Here is a 15,172-nt window from a genome sequence, read left to right on the forward strand (position 1 = left end):
CAGCCAGGATCGAACGCGGTACGAATTTTAAGGGTTCTGCTCTAATCACTGAGCTACGGAACCAACTACTGACCGAATTCCAGAAATGTCCATCTCCTCTTGCAACTTTTAAACCTACTGTTATTCCTTGTATCGTTTACCATGAAGATACATAACGAAAGTGAGTGAAGTTTGCGATGGCAAAAATGCGTTCACTACCACAAGGAACTGAACCACATTGACACATGGAAAGGAACACACACAGACATAGAAACCAATAGTGACAGAGGCGTCAGGAGAGACAAACGTCCAGAAAGCAAGGACGTCATCAAATTGGCTCCGTTTTTGTTCCATTTCCAACTGCAAATTTGATGAATGCGGATGAACGGAAATGAAAAGTACACGGGAGAATTTGAAAGATTTTTTTAGTCCATTTACTTGATGATTAATTCTCTAACTCATTCTTAAAACAGGAACAGTGAGAAATGTAATCTGGCAGGATTTGAACCTGTATCTGGAAACTCTAAAGGATTCTCAAACCCATTACCTTAACCACTCAGCTCTGTACGCAGAGGCCATTTAAAGTATAATGCTCTGCTCGTAAAATCATAGAATGGTTACAGCAGAGAACGAAGACATGCAGCCCCACCAATTCCTGGCTGCCCTGCAATTTCCTCGATCTTTCCGACAGGATGGAGCACTGTAGACGTCCTGAGCACACACTAAGGGATTTGACTGAAAAGATGAGCCGTCTGAAATTCATGCAGCGGTGGGATTTAAGACCACACCTCCATGGGGGCTAGAATCTAAATCCAGCGCCTTAGACCGCTCGGCCACGCTACCACAGTGAAAACGAAAATTCCCATTGCCTGGATTGAAAATTTCAATCATCCTCCACTTTGTTGCATATGGGGGGCACTCAGTTACTGACCAATCTGCACTGAAATAAAAAAACACAGAAAGAAACAATCTCCGCATGCATCTTTCCAACCTACTTTTTCTCTCTGGACCTTTTTAACATGAAGCCACACAACTAATGTGAATGGAGTTTGGGATGGTAAAAATGCGTTCATCAGCTCGTGGGGCTGAACCACATTGATATATTCCAGATCCGAACCACTTGCTGTGCAACAGAGAAGCCCCTTTAAAATTGTAACCATTATTTCCTGTTTTCTCTTCTCTTCAACCAAAATGAATCACTTCACATTTCCTTCCATCAAATTTCAGCTGCCACTTGTCTGTCCAAATGGATTTGTTGAAGAGCCCGAAAGGAGAACCGACTCAAACTGGGAATGAAAGAGTGAGAATGAAAGAAGAGAAGTGACGTGTTTTGTAGATCCCGGGGGAAAGGGACTCCAGGGTCAATTCAAACAACATTCCCTGATGAGGGCCAACTCCGGGCGGCAGGAGAGGGAGCGCCGAATATACCATAAGAAACCATAAGACATAGAAGCAGAAATTAGGCCATTCGGCCCATCGAGTCTGCTCCGCCATTCAATCATGGCTGATAAGTTTCTCAACCCCATTCTCCCGCCTTCTCCCCGTAACCTTTGATCCCCTTACCAATCAAGAACCTATCATCTCGGTCTTAAATACACTCAATGACCTATGGCCTCCACAGCCTTCTGTGGCAATGAATTCCATAGATTCACCACTCCCTGGCTAAAGCAGTTTCTCCTCATCTCTGTTCTAAAAGGTCTTCCCTTTACTCTGAGGCTGTGCCCTCGGGTCCTAGTCTCGCCTACTAATGGAAACATCTTCCCCACGTCCACTCTATCCAGGCCTTTCAGTATTCTGTAAGTTTCAGTCAGATCCCCCCTCATCCTTCTAATCTCCATCGAGTATAGACCTGGAAGCCTCAAACGTTCCTCATATGTTAAGCCTTTCATTCCTGGGATCATTCTCGTGAACCTCCTCTGGACCCTCTCCAGGGCCAGCACATCCTTCCTGAGATACGGGGCCCAAAATTGCTCACAATATTCTAAATGTGGTCTGACCAGAGCCTTATAAAGCCTCAGCAGCACATCCCTGCTTTTATATTCTAGTCCTCTCGAAATAAATGCCAACATTGCATTTGCCTTCCTAACCACCGACTCAACCTGCAAGTTAACCTTAAGAGAATCCTGGACTAGGACTCCCAAGTCCCTTTTCACTCCAAACTTCTGAATTCTCTCCCCATTTAGAAAATAGTCTATGCCTCTATTCTTCCTACCGAAGTGCATGACCTCACACTTCCCCACGTTGTATTCCATCTGCCACTTCTTTGCCCATTCTCCTAACCTATCCAAATCCTTCTTCAGCCTCCCCGCCTCCTCAATACTACCTGTCCCTCCACCTATCTTTGTATCATCTGCAAACTTAGCCAGGATGCCCTCAGTTCCTTCATCTAGATCATTAATGTATAAAGTGAAAAGTTGTGGTCCCAACACTGACCCCTGCGGAACTCCACTAGTCACCGGCCGCTATCCTGAGAAGGACCCCCTTATTCCCACTCTCTGCCTCCTGCCAGACAGCCAATCTTCTATCAATGCTAGTACCTTGCCTCTAACACCATGGGCTCTTATCTTACTGAGCAGCCTCCTGTGCGGCACCTTGTCAAAGGCCTTCTGGAAGTCCAAGTAGATAACATCCATTGGCTCTCCTTTGTCTAACCTACTCGTTACCTCCTCAAAGAATTCTAACAGATTTGTCAGGCATGACCTCCCCTTGATGAAACCATGCTGACTTTGCCCTATTTTACCATGCACTTCCAAGTATTCTGAAATCTCATCCTTAATAATGGACTCTAAAATCTTACCAACGACCGAGGTCAGGCTAATAATTCAGGCTGTAATTTTCTGTCTTTTGCCTCACTCCCTTCTAAAACAGGGGGGTTACCTTAGCGATTTTCCAGTCCTCTGGGACCCTCCCTGACTCCAGTGATTCCTGAAAGATCGCCACTAACGCCTCCACTATCTCTTCAGCTATCTCCTTCAGAACTCTGGGGTGTAATCCATCTGGTCCAGGTGATTTATCCACCTTCAGACCTTTCAGTTTTCCTAGCACCTTCTTCTTGGTAATGGCCACCATACTCACCTCCGCCCCCCGACTCTCTTGAACGTTGGGGATGACACTCGTGTCTTCCACTGTGAAGACTGATGCAAAGTACCTATTCAGTTCCTCCGCCATTTATTTGTTCCCCACTACTACTTTTCCATCGTCATTTTCCAGCGGCCCAATGTCCACTTTTGCCTCTCTCTTACCCTTTATATATCTAAAAAAAACACTTGCACTCTTCTTTTATATTACTGGCTAGCTTACCCTCATATTTAATCTTTTCCCTCCTTATTTCTTTTTTAGTATCAGCGTGTTTAGTTAAAACACAGAAGACTTGTTCAGTCAATAACAGCATCCGGTGTGTTCGACATGAACATGAATTGAACAGTGAGGGGAAATTGTGCCACAAGCTGCGGATGGACAACTTTCAATTTCCAAACCCACCAACAGGATCAATGCGGCTCCTCTGAAAATTTCAAGGCAAATATTGATCCTTTATAAGGTGCCGTTCCCAGAACTATCCACAGCCCTCCAGGTGTGATCTAACAAGGGCTTTGTATAGCTGCAGCAAACCTTTCCATCTTTTCTATGACAGCCTCTGTAACAGGTTGTACAGCAAGGGGAATTAGATTATATGGAGCGACTGAGAAAAATGAGGACATGCCTGATCTGAATAAATTTCTTTTGGAAGTTCAGTATGAAATCAGCTGCATAAATACATTTTTTGGTTCAAAAACTATATCGGAATCTAAAGTCCAACTCTTGATGTCATTGGGTCAGGGAAACTTTGTTAATGATCACACAGTGCGCATGGGCATTGCAGAAACTCCTGCACCTCTTTCAATATGGTTTCTCTTCACTCAGAGTTTTCAAAAGGGAGTTGGACAATGACTTGAAAGCGAGAAAAATCAGAGTTATGTAAAGCTCTTTGTAAAATGCCATCATAGACATGGTGGGCCGAATTGTCTCCTAATGTATTGTGTAATTTTATGATGACATTGTTAGATCAGTCTGTCCCCAGCATTCCTATTTATAACAGCTGAATCCATTTCTTCAAAACAAAGACCCAAAGTGCTGCTGCATGGCGGCACAGGTTAACATTGTGGACAGGTCCATTGTGATCTCAGCAGTGTGTCGTTTCTGTAGTGTAGTGATTATCATGTGCATCTAACACACAGAAAGTCCCTCTTTCGAAACTAGGCAAAAAAGAAGCTTTGCCAAAAGCCCTTTGTTAAGTGTGAGTTCGCTAATTTACTTGTGTTATGAAAGTCAGCATCATACAGCCACGTGACACCTCTTGTCGAGGTGAATAACATCCAACAAAATAAAAACAGCCGCCATTCCACCACACATGAACAACTGGAAGTTATTAAACATTTCCAACCGTCACTCGGCAGGCCGATTAGTAGTTTGTGCAGTCAACAAAAAAGGATTATTGATGCAGGTTAAAATACTTACTCCCCATCTCAAAGAGTGGCTAACAGCAATGTGTGCTCCTGAAGGCAGATGAAAGCGATACTGTAACTGAAACTGAGGAAATGGCAGACATGCTGCAGAATCACTTTGCATCGGTCTTCAGAATAGAGGGAGAGGAAAAACTACCAGGGAGCCGAGGAAATCGAGACTCAGTGTAGGTCTGGTGAAACCCCTCCTTTCCTATTCAGTCGGGAAAGAAGAGACATGAACGGGATTTAGGCACCAGAATATAAAAGGTGCCATGAGCCTATTTGAAAGAAGATCAGGAGAGTTCTCCCCGCTTCCTGGTCAATGTTTATCCCTCAATCAACTGTTTCCATGTATCCACAATGAATGTCCCTCCCTTTTGTTTGGAAGAAGAAAACTTTTTAGAACAATTGCTAATGCGGTAGCGACGATCTGAAGTTTTAAGTGGGTATCTTGCCAGGTTGCTTTGCATCAGCTTGTGTGGTGTACTTGTTCAGTATTTGGCTATTTGGTTGGTGGTTCGAGTCCATCCACCGGTGGAGTTTTCACTTCATCGGCGTTTATTCTCTCACAGCTCTGGATTGTCAGGGTCCACATTACCTGCAAGAAAATATTTCACAATCGAGGCAAGTGTTTCTGTTATTTAGTGAATTCTCACGCAAGCAATTTTTTTCTCATGTATATTCACGTCAAGTTTAATGAGAAAACGATTAGACCAACCATGTACCTATATCTAACCCATTGGAAATCTATGAAGTCATTGGATTCAAACAAACCCATTCACTCCTCCTCCTCCAGCAGCACAGTGAGTGGGACAGGGAAAAGCAGAAAAGCAGCAATATTCCCGCCCCACACTCTCCAATAACCCGCTGCCAGCAGAAAGCGGCGACTGCAGCTTCGATCAGCGGGTTACTGCCCATCCCTGGGACGCAAGATACTCCAATCCGGGCTCCCAATACACCGAGCACAGGTTCAGGGAAACACAGGTAGATTATATCTCGGTCTATGAAACTCCGAGCAGCATTTACAGAATACCCGAGTGAGTGAGTCACAAATAAAAACAACGACAACTTTCGAAATCTTTTCACTACAAAATTCTTTCCTTTGATTTAAAAGCTGACTGTGGTGAATCTGAAAATGAGAACCATGGGATTTGTGTTATCGACTGACTTGTTTTCCATTGTTTGTCCATCAGATTTGCAACTCAACTTGTGTTGGAGATTGAAGCGAATCTGATTTCAAAATGAGGTCACAAAGCAGGTAAATATTAAATCCAGGAACAAATCCTGAGGAAAATGTATCATAATGTTTGGAAGGAGGTGCAGCTGGGAAGCAGAAGCTGTGAATAATGTTATTGATGATTGATGGGAAAGCATTGGAATCTTGGGCTTCTGGTGGTCAATTCCTTTCTCTACCATTGCATTCAGACAGTATTCTCGCTGTGATAAGGGATATGGACATGTCTTCATCATATGTCCCGCTAGCTCAGTAGATGGAGTTTGAGACCTTGAAACGTCCTCGGTTTGAGCTATTCCTCCAAGGTATCACGGGGCTCAAAGTAAGTCAAAGTAAGCACTCCATTATTCATATCACAATTCCAGGTTTATGAGTTAAAACTGTCCCCAGCTTCACTGGAAGCACGGCAGACATATGGCCGAGTGTACAATGAATGATGATATTTGAAGGGGAAATTTCCAGTCAAACCGCTGCACCAGCAAAACTGCTCAGAGTCAAAGGGTTAGAATAGACACTTACTGGGGAACTGAGAGAAGTGGGTGCAGTTCAAATACAATACAGCTGAGAAAGATCAGATTTATATGGTTAGGAGAAAGCATTGGGAAACTCCTGCTGAACCTTATTCACATCAAAATGAGCGAGGAGGAAAGATTGGATAGGATGGGTCTGTTTTCTTTGAACAGAGGAAGCGAAGGAGATTTAACTGAGGAATATAAAATTATAAAATCGAGATGGAGAAGAAAGAAAGGACCTATTTCCGTGAGCAAAGCAATCAATAACCAGGGGCATGGATTGAGAAAGAAACAAATACTCATATTTGTAAAGTGCCTTTCACCACCACCGGAATCCCAAAGGGTTTTATAGACAATTATGTACTTTTGAAGTGTATTCACTGTAATGTATGAAATGAAGCAAGCTCCCACATACAGCAGCGCATTGATGACCAGATAATCTGTTCTTGTGGTGTTGATTAAGGGATAAATATTGGACAAGACAAGGGACACTGTTAGAGAGTCATAGAGTCATAGAGGTCAACAGCAGAGAAAAAGGCCCTTCGGCCCATCGAGTCTGCACCGGTCAAACAAGTACCTAACTATTCTGATCCCATTTTCCAGCACGAGATCCAGATCCTTGTATGCCATGGCATCGCAAGTGCACATCCAAATACTTCTTAAATGTTATGAGGGTTTCTGCCTCTTCCACTCTTTCAGGCAGTGAGTTCCAGGTTCCCACCACCCTCTGAGTGAAAAAATTCTTCCTCACATCCCCTGTAAACCTCCTGCCCCTTACCTTAAATCTATGCCCCCTGGTTATTGATCCCTCCAACAAGGGGAATACTTCCTTCCTGCCTACCCTATCTACGCCCCTCATAATCTTTTACACCTCAATCATGTCCCCCCTCAATCTTCTCTGCTCCAGGGAAAATAATCCCAGTCTATCCAATCTCTCCTCATAACTAAAACTCTCCAGCCCAGGCAACATCCTGGTAAATCTGCTCTGCACTCTCTTTAGTGCAATCAAATCCTTGCAATAATGTGGATTCCAGAACTGCACGCAGTAATATAGCTGTGGCCTAACCAGCATTTTATACAGTTCCAGCATAACCTCCCTGCTCTTATATTCTATGCCTCGGCTATTAAATGCAAGAATTTCATATGCCTTCTTAACCACCTGTTCTTGGTCAAAATTGTGATTTGGGATCTTGTACATCCAAGGGCAGACGAAGCCTCAGTTTAACATCTCGTCAAAAAGGCATATTACACTCGAAAGTGCGGGATTCCCTCCGTATTGCACTGGAATGTCAGCCTATGCGGTTGTGCTCATGTCTGGCAATGGTGTTTGAGCTCACAATTTTCTAAGTTAGAAGCAAGAGTGGTACCAGCTGACCCATGGAAGACTAAACAATTCAACTTAATGTATCTGGTGGAAGAATTAGAGAAAAGCTGTAGAGTAATTAATTTCACACAGGAGGTGGTGGGGGTCTGGAACTCACTGCCTGAGCTGATCATAGAGACGGAAACCACCATTGAAGTAAAGGAACTAACACATGGAAAAGCATTTGTGGTGCTGTAACCTACAAGGCTATGGAGCAAGAGCTAAAACATGGGATTAGACCGGATTGCTCCTTTTGTACTGGCATGGACATGATGGATCGAATGGTCTCCTTCTGGATCATAAATATTTCTGTTTCATTGTTTCAATGCTTCAATTGATGATTTTCTTTCCCCTGTGCCAGTTGTGTATTTGCTCAATTAAATTTTTCCATAAGTCAATGGAAGAGAAGGAATCAGTTTCCAACGTGGAGCAGAAGAGAAATGGATCAACAGTGAAACAACACATTTCCAATCAGAGCGGAAATAGGTAACAGAAACAGAATGATTCTCCACACCTTTAGTTTCTTCACTCGTCCAATTACCATTCCAATCCATTCACATTGCTTTTGTCTGGCATCCTCATCCCTGGTGTTACTTATTCTCTTCTGTCTTCCACCCAATCACAAAACTTCTCTCCTGCTATTAACGTCTTTAATAATAGCTTCTAATGTTTCCCTTAACGTCTGTCAAGGTCACCATGGTTTTCTGAAAGATAAATCATGTTTAACCAAATTATTGGAGTTCTTTGTAAAAGTCACATGTGCTGTGGATAAAGGGGAACCGGTGGATGTACTGTACTGAGATTTCCAGAAGGCATTTGATGAGGTACCACATCAAAGGTTATTGCTGAGAATAAAAGCTCATGGTGGAGGGGGATAACATATTGACATGGATAGATGGTTGGCATGAATGGGTCATTTTCCGGTTGGCAAGATGTAACGAGTGGTGTGCCTCAGGATCAGAGCCGGGGCCTCAATTTTTTACAATTTATACAAATGACTTGAATGAAGGGACGAAAGGTATGGTTGTTGAATTTGCTGATGACACAAAGAAAAGTAGGAAAGTGAGGTGTGAAGAGGACATAAGGAGGCTAAAAAGGGATATAGGCAGGTAACGTGAGTGAGCAAACATCTGGCAAATGGAGCATAATGTGGGCAAATGTGAACTTGCCAAATGTTGGCAGGAGGAATAAAAAAGCAGCTTATTACCTAGATGGTGAGAGATTGCAGAGCACTGAGATGCAGAGGGGTCGTGGTGTCCGAATGCATGAATCACAAAAGGTATAGCAAGTAATTAGGAAAGCTAATAGAATGTTATCGTTCATTGTAAGGGGAACTGAATACAAAAGTTGGGAGACTATGCTTCAGTTACACAGGGCAGTGGTGAGACCATTTCTAGAGTACTGTGTCCAGCGCTGTTCCCCTTGTTTAAGAAAGGATGTAAATGCGTTGGAATCAGTTCAGAAAATGTTTACTAGACTAATACTTTGGATGGGCAGATTGTCTTCTGAGGGAAGGGTGGACAGGCTAAGCTTGTATCTGGAGTTTAGAAGAGTAAGAAGCAACTTACTTGAAACACATAAGGGTCTTGAGAAGGTGGATGTGAAAAAGATGTTTCCTCTTGTGGAAGAATCTTGAATTAGGACTCACTGTTTAAAAATAAGTGTCGCTCATTTAAGACAGAGACGAGAAGTCTTTTTTTTCTCTCAGAGAGCCTTGAGTCTTTGGAACTTCTTTTCCTGAAAAAGTGATGGAAGCAGAGTCTTTGAATATGTTTTTTCCTTTGAAACGGAGGTAGATAGATTCTTGATAAGCAAGGGGATGGAAAGTTATCGGGGGTAGACAGGAATGTGGAATGTGGAGTTGTGGTTACAATCAGATTAGCCATGATCTTATTGAATGGCAGAACAGGCTTGAGGGGCCGAATAGCCTTCTCCTGCTCCTAATTTGTATGTTTCTATGTTCGTATGTTTATATGTTCGTTCCCTCTCCTCCTTTCCCTGTCTGCGTACTTTGTTGAAATTTATAATACCTTTCTTTTTCTACTTCATTTGATAGTTCACGGACCTGCAGAGTGAATGTTTCAGCTTGCTGGCTTTTTATCCAAACTGGAAGAATTCAGAGATTCAATAGTTTAGCAGTAAGGACAGAGTCAGGAGAAAGAGAGAGAGAGAGGAGGGAAGAACAAACGGTCTTGTGATAGGAAGGCTGGAGCGATTAATTGACAAAGGGGGTGATGATTCAAGGTAAGATTTGGTGATAATGAGACAAATAAATAAACTAATAGGACAAATGAAGAAACAGAAAACACGTCCAGAGGGGGTTCAAACGATAACAGCAGAACCATTACCAACACCTACTGTCCGAAAAAATTGGAGTGTGGTTATGATCTGAAATTGTTGAAATGACTATAGAGTCCATAAGGTTGTAAAGTGTCCGATCAAAGATGAGCTGCTGTTCCTCGTGCTTCCATGGAGCTTCACTGGAACAGTGCAGGAGGCCAAGGACAGAGAGGCCAGAGAATGATCAAGAGCTAGGATCACGCTTGAACACTCAATGGTGATGCTCCACAAGTCACCCAAGCCGGATTTAGTATCCTCAGTGCAAAGGAGACTGCATCATGAGCAGTGAAAACATGATAATGAATAACAAAGAGTAGCAATCACTGCGTCACCAAGAAAGTGTGTTTGGGGCCCTGGAATGTGGGAAAGGAGGAGGTGAAAGGGCGGGTTCTGCATCGGCTGTGCTTGCATGGAAATGGTTCACTGTGATGTTCATAAGAACATGAGAAATAGGAGCAGAGGGAGACCATACGACCATCTGAACCTGCTCCACCATTAAATGATCTTGCACATCCATTGAATCGTTTAGTATGCAAAAAGAAATGGATTTATATTTGAATATACTCAGCAAGAGTGATAGATTCAATTTATTTTCATCTGGAAAACGCACAAAGTGCACATGAATTGCAAGTGCTCCCTATTGCTGCTCGGCAATAAGATTAACAACTTAATCTGGCCTTGTGTCACCGCACTGAAATCCTGCCATTCTCAGACACGCTGTTCTTCATGTCATAATTGATGGATAAACAGTCCACTGTTCCAATGTAAGGCAAGTTTGCAGATGCTCCGTAGTGTTACAGACTAGCTCATTGGGTCTGCTCATTCCATCCCATCTTATATTCAGCTAATGGGGAAAATCAATAAAATACTGAAACATACTGTGATTTGTGGACAGTGGTGAGTTCGGTGCTCAGATTAGCTCAGGTCTCCATGTTTAGAAGCGATGCAAGAAGCGAGCGATGGGGGTGATGCAAGAAAGGTTTATTGGACTAATGCTACAACTGACAGGTTATACCTATCAAGAAATATTGAACAGACTGGAGACGTTTTATGTGGAAAAGTGAGTGAGGGGTGACTTGATCGAGGAATTTAAGATCACATAACTGTTTCTACAGGCCAGACAACTGAAAGGTGTTTCCACTTCTACAAGGACGAAAATGAATATAACTTAGTAATAAATCTAATGTGAAGTTCAAGAGCAGCTTCCTTAACCAGAGATAAAAACGGACAATGCTGGAAATACTCAGCATATCTGGCTGTATCTGGGGATTGAGAAACAGACTCAACGTCCGTCTAATGATGCAGTGCAGTTCTAATGAAAAGTCATTGACCTGAAATGTAAGTGATGTTTCCCTTTCCACAAAAACAACAGATCTGCCGAGTGTTTCGATTCAACAATATCAACTCTCAATGGCTGGATCGTTACCCAGCATTCTCCGCGGGGAAGAATGTGTCCTATCCAGACGACAGGGGGCTTGCTGCGCAGGCGTATTACCGAGCTGGAAGTTGAGCATGCGCAATGCGGTCCCTGATTGGGGCATGCGCAGTGCGGGTTGTGCCTGGAGTGAGACGGAGAAGGAAGAAACAGTTGAGTAAGGTTGAGTAATGGGGTCGTTGAGTGGGTGGAGAGGATTAGAGCCAGGGGAGTGGGCGGGGAGGCCTCATAAACACCCGGAGAATACCTCAAACCCCCACTTCGAAGCTCCCGATCCTGCGTTTGCACGGGACGGGGCGACAGTTGTTGGCCTGCTCTGGGTCACAGGCCTGAGTTAACGGCCGCCATCTTTCCCAGGGGCGAGATGCAGCAGGGCGCATGCGCGGTCATCCCTGTCCCTGTCCCTGTCAGCAAGAGGAGAGAATATTGTGCATTTCTATCCTGGACTGACGGATGGATTTTGGAAACTCCTTTTACAGAGGGTGAGAAGGGGTGAATTTCCACACAGCAAACTCAAACGAAGAGTAATGTTTGTCTCTTCTAAATTTCTATCCTGGAAATTTCTATCTTGGACTGACAATAAAGGTCTTTGTAAATTTGTTTTACAGGGATATTAGAAGTGGAGGATTGACAGACGGGAAACTCAAACCAAACGCCACATCAAGATCTGACAGAGTCACTCGATTCATCAGAACCTGAATATCATCAGCATCTGAATGAGTAATGAAAAAGCTTTGTCTGTTCTGTCTGTGGAAAAGCACCAAGACGCACAAACCCTGGGTTAGACCACACCTAGATGATACATTCAGTTTTGTGCAACAAACTAAGGAAGGATAGAATGGTCTTGGAGAGAGTGTAGCACAGATTTACCTGAGTGATACCTGAACTCCAAGGGTTTAATTACAAAATAGGATTACAGGAAATAACCATAGAGTCACAATGGCACAGAAGAGGCCATTTGTACCATTTAGCCCATGCCAGCTCTCCAGAGCAATCCAGTGAGACCAATTCCCCTGCTCCACATCCCTGTATCCTTGCAAGTTTATTTCCCTAAAGTGCCTATTCTCCTTCACATCCCCCTCTATCCCTTCCCCAAAAACTTAAATCTGTACCCCCTTTTACAATCAACTGATGGGAACAGATTTTCTTTGTCCACCTTATCTAAAGCTCATAATATAGTATACCTCTTTAAATCTACCCTCACCTCTTTGCTAGAACCATTCGTTTAAATCTCCTCTGCACCTTCTCAAGGACCTTTACATCTTTCCTGAAGTGTGGTGTTCAGAACTGGACACAAATACTCGGGTTGTGGCCTAACCAGAGCCTAACAAAGATTCAACATAGCTTCCTTGCTTTTGGTACTCAATAGCTCTATTTATGAAGCCCAAGATTGCATATACCTTGCTAACTGCTCTCTTAATCTATCCTGTCACCCTCAAAAAATCTCTGCACATAAAGGGCCAGATCCCTCTGACTCTGTACACTGTTTCGAGCTGTGCCATGAGGCCACTATTGTCTTTCTCTCTCTATCCTTCCTGTCAAAATCCATCACCTCGCTGTGAGGGTTGTAATCTCTGAAATTTAGAAGATGAAGAGGTGATTTGACTAATGTTTTCAGAATGTTAATTGGAATTGACAGGGTAGGTAGAGAGAACTATTTCCACTGGTTGGGGAATCTAGGACAAGTGGGTGGAGTCAAACATAGAATCAGGTTCCAGCACCTTTTCAGGGAGAGAAATGTTGGTGCAGAAACTCCTGAACTCGATGTTGAGTCTAAAGGTCGTAAAGTGCCGAATTAAAAAATGAGCTGCTGTTCCTGGAGCTCCCACTGAGCTTCATTGGAACAGTTCAAGAGGCCAAGGACAGAGAGGGCAGAGTGGGAGTGGGGCGGAGAATTAAAATGACAAGTGACTGGAAGCTCAGGGTCAAGCTCACAGACTGAACAGAGGTTGTTCCACAAAGTGATCACACAATCTGTTTTTCATCTTCCCAGTGTAGAGCAGACCAGATCATGAGCAGTTAATACAGTAACTCAGCTGCAAGAAGTACAAGTAAATCACTCTTTGTTTCATCCCACAAAATCTCAAATATAACCTGAAGGAATATACTTTATTTGGAGAGGAAAGGATACAAAGTAAAGCAAACCGACTACCAGAATATTAAATTTCACCCTAGCCATAAAGATTGTTAACATCAGCAGAAATCGGCCCCAATGTCAAAATCAACATGGTTCAGTCCTCGATGTGATTAACAGCAGCAATAACAGCAGAATCCTGCAGTCACTTGACAACTCACTGGTCTGCCTGCAGGTTGGATGAACGACTGAAGCTCTTTTCACATTCAGAGAAGGTGAACAGCCCCTCCCCTGTGTGAACTCACTGGTGTTTCAGCAGATCCCTTGTGCTTTTCAAATTCTTCTCGCAGTCAGAACATTTATACAGTCTCTCATAAGTGTGCACTCCCTGGTGTGCCCGAAGGTGTGATAAAAATCCTTTCCCACATTCAGTGCAGGTGAACAGCCTCTCCTCTGTGTGACTGTGGCATTGAGTTTCCAAATCTCAGTCAAAGAGTCACAGAGATCCACAGCACAGTAAAAGGCCCTTCAGCACATCGAGTCTGCGCCGGTCAAACAAGTACCTAACTATTCTAATCCCATTTTCCAGCACTAGCTTTGTATGCCATGGCATCGCAAGTGCACATCCAAATACTTCTGAAATGTTATGAGGGTTTCTGCCTCTACCACCCTTTCGGGCAGTGAGTTCTAGATCCCCACCACCCTCTGGGTGAAAAAATTCTTCATCACATCCCCTCTAAACCTCCTGCCCCTTACCTTAAATCTATGCCCCCTGGTTATTGATCCCTCCACCAAGGGGAAAAGTTCCTTTCTGTCTACCCTATCTATGCCCTTCATAATTTTATACACCTCAATCATGTCCCCCCTCAATCTCCTCTGCTCCAGGGAAAATAACCCCAGTCTATCCAATCTCCTGTCATAGCAAAAACTCTGCAGCCCAGGCAACATCCTGGTAAATCTTCTCTGCATTCTCTCTAGTGCAATCACATCCTTCCTATAATGCAGATTCCAGAACTGCACACAATACTCTAGCTATGGCCTAATCAAAGTTTATACAGTTCCAGCATAACCTCCCTGCTCTTATATTCTATGCCTCAGCTAATAAAGGCAAGTATCCCATATGCCTTCTTAGCCACCTTATCAACCTGCGCCGCTACCTTAAGGGACCGGTGAACATGCACACCAAGGTCCCTCTGATCCTCGGTACTTCTCAGGGTCCTTCCATTCATTTTGTATTCCCGTGCCTTGTTTGACCTGCCCAAGTGCATCACCTCACTCTTATCAGGATTAAATTCCATTTGCCGCTGATCAGCCCATCTGACCAGCCCGTCTATATCCTCCTGTAATCTCAGGCTTTCCTCCTCACTATTTACCACCCCACCAATTTTTGTGTCATCTTCAAACTTACTGATCAACCCTCCTACATTCAAGTCTAAACCGTTTATAAATACCACATGACAGATAGTTTAATTCCTTTCAAGATCGCCACATTGACACAGCTTCTCCCCAGTGTGATTGCACTTGTGTTTTAACAAAAGAGAGGATCAGTTGAAACCTTGACAACATGCAGAACACATGCATGGTTTCTCCCTGCTGTAAGTGGTGCTGTTTGTGGGGCAGAAGTGAGTCACAGTCCCAGTGACCAGGAGAGAAAATGATTTACGCATTAATTTTATTCTACTAGAGAAGAAAAAATATTCCACAGAAACTGGAATTGTCTGCTCTGAAATTCTATCCTGGACTGACAGGGATGA

General features: G+C 43.5%; 2 protein-coding genes across 3 annotated transcripts in view; both read right to left on the reverse strand.

Moving 5' to 3' along the window:
• LOC144698102 (uncharacterized) overlaps positions 1-15,172 on the reverse strand; it is an 862,314-nt gene that overhangs the window by 558,269 nt on the left and 288,873 nt on the right. The gene's annotated exons all lie outside the window — the stretch shown is intronic.
• The window catches only part of LOC144698105 (uncharacterized), a 388,932-nt gene that overhangs the window by 324,493 nt on the left and 49,267 nt on the right, over positions 1-15,172 (reverse strand). The window lies entirely within an intron of this gene.

This window comes from Cetorhinus maximus, chromosome 23 (assembly GCF_964194155.1).
Source record: "Cetorhinus maximus chromosome 23, sCetMax3.hap1.1, whole genome shotgun sequence".
NCBI classification, from domain to species: Eukaryota; Metazoa; Chordata; class Chondrichthyes; order Lamniformes; family Cetorhinidae; genus Cetorhinus; species Cetorhinus maximus.